We start from the raw sequence: 6,864 nt of genomic DNA, 5'->3' as shown, positions 1-6,864 counted from the left end.
GATTTGTTGGATTGAGAATATGCGAGCCCCATGTACCATTGCCTTCGAAGTACAGTGGTAAAAATAATGGCGGTTAACCTTTTGTTTTTCTAGTCAGGGATCATGCAAGGGCTGATATAACCACCGTAGCTGTCGCTGAGAACTGAGTCGCTCCTAGGAATAAAAAATGTCGTTTTCTTAAGGCAAAATTATTAGGAACTGGGAAGAGCATTAATGGTGGCGTGATACCGTAAGCCCATTTTCGTGATGAACACATAATCTCGGAGGCTACTCGCACTCTTGCATAGCATGTTAAGTAAACAACTTTCAATATTTCAATACAAAAATCATGTCTTTTGACATGTTTATCTCCCTTTAGATGCTGAAACTACTTTCAGAATTGACCGCGGACTATTCATTTTTCACAGCGTGTCACTTTGAAATATACCGCTCAATAGTAGATCAACATGAAGGGCTAAATATATTTGGCTTACATCATGCGTTCAGACATGACCTTTTGAGACTTGCCGAAAACCCATACCGTACACCTCAAGTTGTGTCCACACATCTTGGTCATCGAAATCATCAGAAAGTCATCACCGTTTTACGCGGAGAGTACACACAGATAAGGTATATACACAGATATCGCAAGTGCTGGCCAGTCAGCGCTTACAAAACTTGTTTCAATTTCGTAATCATTTTGGTTGACTCTCCCCCATCACTGTCGTAATAAAGATCGAATTGACCCGGGTGTTGAAAACATACGTCGCATATTTGACTTCGATCTAGTGTCGATTGCGACAATGGCTGTGCCGACATCTCAGAAAATCTTCCGCATGCCCCGACACCTAGAGTTCCACTTTAGTAAACTCGGTGTTTCAGTTGACACGCCAACTTGCGAGGGTGATTATCGCCAAATGACTCTTCGAATCTGCTGTCCCGGACAACTCTCAAAGTGCGGCCACATCGTCCTAAATACAACTGGTACCTTGCGTTTTCATACACTCCGAATTTTCAGCGTTCGTGTGGACACGCTATTGAGTATTTCTGTCATATCCCTTGCTTTTGAAAAGCGTGTTGAAAGGTTCGGCACCGTATTCCAGTTACCAACGTTACTGATCGATATTACAAAACATATTGCCAGTTTATGGTTCCGTACCTCGCACCAGTCTATTGCGCAATAAGGCATTAATATCAGTCACGGCTAGGATTTACCTTAGAGCAATTTTGATTGCAGAACTGAGAAATTGAGAATTGAGAATGTTACAAATAAAGCACATAAGACGTAACTCCCCCTGTACCTCACAGCATTTTGTATTATGCAATGAACCGTTTATAATGAATTCTGCCAATAGCATCTTGTCTTTTGTAAATGCACATAAATGAACTTGAGTGAACAAACGTGTCTCACAATCAGTTTGTATCTAATGAAAAGTACAACATAACATCCATACATTTATTCAACATTATTTGGTCCATGTTTGCGTGAGGTACCCACCCATATTAGGCATTGGGGTATAGAACATTTATTTCAAGACAGGGTCTTATTAGTTAACTAGTATATAACATACTCATATTATTATTTGAAGCCCATTATAATGCACTTTTTATGAAAACATAACGATCGTCTATTTTACTGGTCTAAAACTTGAAACTGAATGATGACGTAAAAGTGAATGACGGCGTCCCCAATGATCACTCTCTCTATAGACTTGAATATATATCCTGATATAAACACCTTTTTTTACCAAAAACGCCCACGAATTAAAATCGAGCGTATTTGTTTTTCATAAAAAGTGCTCAATTTGTTTTTAAAAAATCCATGAAGGTATGTCATGCAAGTTCACAATGCAATTTGTGCTTTGAATTATACAATAAGCGCAGTGCCAGCTTGAAACAAGCCAGTTTGAAACAAAGGTGTATTACCCGTGATATCACCCGTTGCAAAAAGCAAACAAACAATAAACATAACTTTGAGGCAATTGCAAAAGTATTAATCACATTCCTTACGTATTACTTTTATCAGTACCAAATACACGGATTTCATCCAATACAACAAAGGAGGAAAATGTGCCTTGCAGCGGTTCCAGAGTATTTCTTGTGTCTTCTTGAATACCTGCAGTGATGAAAAAAGCTGTTGGATCTGCAGACTTACGTATATACCCGTGATTTTCAAATAAACTAAACCCAGAAAGTATCGAAACGATTATAGATGTCAGATATATCGGGAACTGAAATATATAGCAAAAACTTATTTAATGAAAAGCGCAGCTTTCACCTGCGCATTTTGATACCTCTTTTATTGCTCTACGATATCATTTGGTCGAGTTATGGGTGCTTGAGTGGCTTCAAGTCGGATTTCACTTAGCTCCTATTCAAGCCAAATGCGTTCGTCGTGTACACCCCACCCCACCCCCATACACACACACACAAAATCAAGACAAAGGACACCGATGTGCTCTGTTTACTTAACCATGAACTTTACTTTATTTTACTCCTTCAACTTCAATATTTGCTACCCTTTACTTATCTCTGTTTTATCTCATGAACTCTTTCTGTTGACAGCTCAATACTTGGTGTGCCCACCATCACTGTCTATCACTGCCTGGATTCGTCGTCTAAGGTCTTAAATAAGTGCAACTTTCAAAATCCGACTTGAAGCCACTCAAGCGCCCATAACTCAACCAAATGATATCGTAGAGCAACAAAAGAGGTATCAAAATGCGCAGGAGAAAGCTGCGCTTTATATACAGTAAATAGGTTCCCGATATATCTGACCATCTATAATCGTTTCGATACTTTCTGGGTTGAGTTTAGTTGGTATAGCTGAAACTTGGTTAGATTCACACTTACCAAGCCCATCTGTACTTAAAGGAAATCTGTACCATAAACTAATCAATGGCTATATAGTTGCAGTAATAATAAAAACGACAAACAGTAAAAGTCCCAAGCTTATATACGTACAAATAAAGGAGAAATTCTTAATTCCTTACGACGATCAACGGTCATTTTGCAATTCATGGCGGCGGCCATATTGATACCCGATGTATTTTTTATTACGCTGTAACGGTACCCCGATATTGAAACCAGCGAAATCCGTGCCACCAGCACTCGCGCTCATGAACTTTGGTGACACGAAGCGAATACTACCAAAGTTCAAAAAAAAACGCGACAGATTTTACCCATAAAACTACAGAAGAACATAAAAAAATGTATTTTAAGTAATATTTATGATCAACAATGTCTTTTGAGAACGAAAAGTAAAAATAGCACTAAAAACCAAATTTCGCTGTGGGGTCGCGAATGCAATAGCAACATACGCTCGCCGTGGGTCTGTGTGAAAGGTTACGCTACTGCTTGTGGCAGAAGCAGCTATCATGGCGGCTTCCATGAATCGCAGTAACGAAGGATTAAAAGTGCTTTTTCTTTGTTAGAAATATTCCGAAATTCATATAGACCGTCTGGTATGTTTAATTTAGGGGTATATAACTATATTAGCCATTGATTAGTTTATGGTACAGATTTTCTTTAACATGCTCAATGAATAGATTATTTTTAGAAATGACAGAAACACTAATGGAAGTAGGATTCTGCAAACCCTCTCTCCAAATTTGGACTCAGTTGAATTAACATCTCGCCACAGTTATCCAAACACTTGTTTGGGATTCAATTACACGATGGCTGTGTGGGAATTTTATCGCCCGCTACCCAGGGATATGGAAGCTCTCGATTGTCTTGAGGACACTATTGCAAACCTTTACCCTGAGCGTTTTGCCGGTCCTTGCTTCTTGGTGATTTCGATGTATATTTTGGGCATAATCGCAATCTGTTTCCCCTCACAGATGGACATTTGCGACTTGATACCAATAATATAACAATATTTAAATGTATAAAACTCCATTGAAGAACTGTTGCTTCTGTCACGACATGATTTTAAAACTATTCTAAAAACTCTAACTGTTAATATAGAATCATTTGGTTAAATGTTAGATTGATATCAACATGAAAAGGCTAAGATGCAATAAAATAAAATGAACAATGGCTTTTCACGATAGTTAGTCATTCTAGTTGTTCAGTAGGGTGGGGCGAAAACACTTTTTCTCGGATCGACTTGGAACACTCGGAGAATTTTACTAGGTACATACTACTAAGATCAGTAAGATCGGAGCATGTTTCGCCCAGGCAGTAGATTTTCACAAAATCCATACTTATTTGCTATTTCTTACTGCATAACTCTATACTAGTATATACCCCAGTAAAATTCTCCGAGAGTTCCAAGTCGATCCGACAAAAAAAAGTGTTTTTCGCCCCACCCTATTGTTCAGTCTGATATTATTAAATAATTGAGGGAAGTTCAGTGAAGCAGAACAAAGACTACAGTGTACAAAGCTTAATTAATTTACTATAACTGCAACTAAAACACTGTCAATCAGGAACCACAATTCGATTGTGACCCAAGACCACGTTGCTTTTGTCACTTGAAAAAGGATTAAAATTAACTGACCGCAAGTAACGACCTGCCAATCCAAGGCAAGTGGCTGTCACCATCTTCATCTGTGGTTGCTAATCTGAATCTATGAACAAACAAGAACTAAGAGTCGGGAGTGAAATTTACAAGCACTTTTATATTACATGGTGCGCTTACGACCCATCCAAAAGAATTGGTTTATTGTTCGAGCTGCAAGAGATTTAGGTACAGTACATGTAGTGTTCACAAACTATACCGTTGTAAAAGATGTCAAACAACTACATGAAAATGAGTTTTACGTACACGTACTAACAATAGCAATTTCAGCAAAATGCCTTATATAAGCAGATGGTAACTGAATTATTCGGCTAGCTATGTTTCATTTGGAAAATATGATAATATTTTTTAAATCCAAAACAATTAGTGCTGTATATTTTGGGAACCGGTAGTGATTCCATGCATGCACGTTCCGAATAAAAAACCTAAATTCTAAAACCTTGTCAATTAGAATAAAATTCTTGTAAATCTTCTCCAAATATTACTTTGGGGTTAGTACCCTTCAAGAATCTGTGGTATAATGAAGGCTCACCCTTTCCAGGTGCGTCACGCATTAGAAACTGTTTTTCTTTCCAATAGTTTCCTTCTCTAACTGTAAATCCCGGCTGTGTAATAAACTATTACGCCTGGTTGATCCGGTGACACGTTGTTTACAATATAAATGTTATCACTGTTATTGCTCTTCGCGCAAATATAATATCGATGCGACTTGAACAGATATATTGGCTGTAGAAAGAGCAAAGTACTCATTACAATAAGGGGTCGGTCACCCACCTCTGTACAGTATTTTTTGTGGAGCCTGAGAGCACATCAGGCACACCAAATTACATCTGAATACGAGGAATGTCCTTCTGATGTCAAATAATTTAGATTTTTTTAATTCGCGATACAATACAAATGTTATGGCAAATTATTAAAAATTTATATTTTTGATATTTAACAGTCTTTGAAGTATGATATGTACGTAAAGTGTATGTAGCTGGGACGAAAAACCGCCCATCATATAAAAATGTTGATCTTTCGTATTGATGATATACATTTTTCATCCAAAACATCTAAATATTTGCTTTGATGTTCACACGAATTATGCAGCTGAGCTCAGCTTTGACGTGTCTTTTTAGAGAGTCGTTGAAGATGACTGCCATCAACAAAGACAAGGGACTGGAATATCGATATGCTTGGGCGAACTGCATTTACGACCACTACACCGTTTAATAGCCTTATTGTGATGTAGCGGGTGTTTTAAAAGCACAATCCCTGAACAAAATATCCTGCTAGGCCAAAAAAATGGAAATTGTTATGATGCGCGCACATACTTTGCCTTATTGCACTTTTTTGACTCAACCTGTACGTTCTTGAATTCATGTCTCCCAATAAAATCCAACACAAGATAATAATACTAATGAGGGCGTGAGAAAATTTAGCAATAATAATAATAATAATAATAATAATAATAATAATAATAATAATAATAATAATAATAATAATAATAATAATAATAATAATAGTCCTAACCCTAACCCTAAACCCTACTCCTTACACTAAACCCTAACCCTACTTTTTATACTTTTTACCCCATAATTTCCCTCATTTTTCAAGTTCTGCCCTCTATTTTGGGCTAGTTTATAGTTTAAACTTGTTAAATATCCATATTTTATGGTTAGTGCTTCTTTGTAGCCCTGCGGGGCAAAATAGTTGGATATCCACATTTCGCGGTTAGTGGTTCTTTTTGGCATTTGGCAAATATATACAGAAATATATACGCTAGAAATTCGCACCCACGGAAAACAGCTAGCATCTCTTTTGATGTTTACTGAAGTATGTCGAGTGTGGCCTTCAGCACGTAAAATTGGGAAAGCTATTTAGCATAACAAAGGGTTAGTTCCCATTACACTGTGGATCAAGGAAAGTGGTTATTTGTAAGTAAATACACTATTAAATCACGGCGAGATGTAAATTGGGTGATGATGTCATAGCTCATTAAAGTTTGTCATTCGGTGTATTGCAACTTGTAATAAATTTTGAACTCCATGGGTTGTGCCAATTTTCAAATGATTTACTGATATATTAACGTAATTGGAAAAAATGGCGGCATGCAACGAAAAACACTATTGGTCAGATAGTGTTAAAACTTCAATTACCAAAAGTCAGTCAATTTAAAGTGGGTCGGGTATAAACTTCCATGGGGGAGGGGTGATTTAACATGAAATGACCTAGAAATGTCTGCCTCTTCTTCTGGGACAGAAGAATTATTACATAATTTATATTGCAGATTCTCCCAATTTCATAAATCTGTCAAACTTTGTGCCATTATTAGCTTGAGCCTCTGGTTGCAACTTGATTGAATGAAAAGAAAACTC

This window comes from Amphiura filiformis, chromosome 16 (assembly GCF_039555335.1).
Source record: "Amphiura filiformis chromosome 16, Afil_fr2py, whole genome shotgun sequence".
NCBI lineage: Eukaryota > Metazoa > Echinodermata > Ophiuroidea > Amphilepidida > Amphiuridae > Amphiura > Amphiura filiformis.
This window is presented reverse-complemented; position numbering follows the sequence as displayed.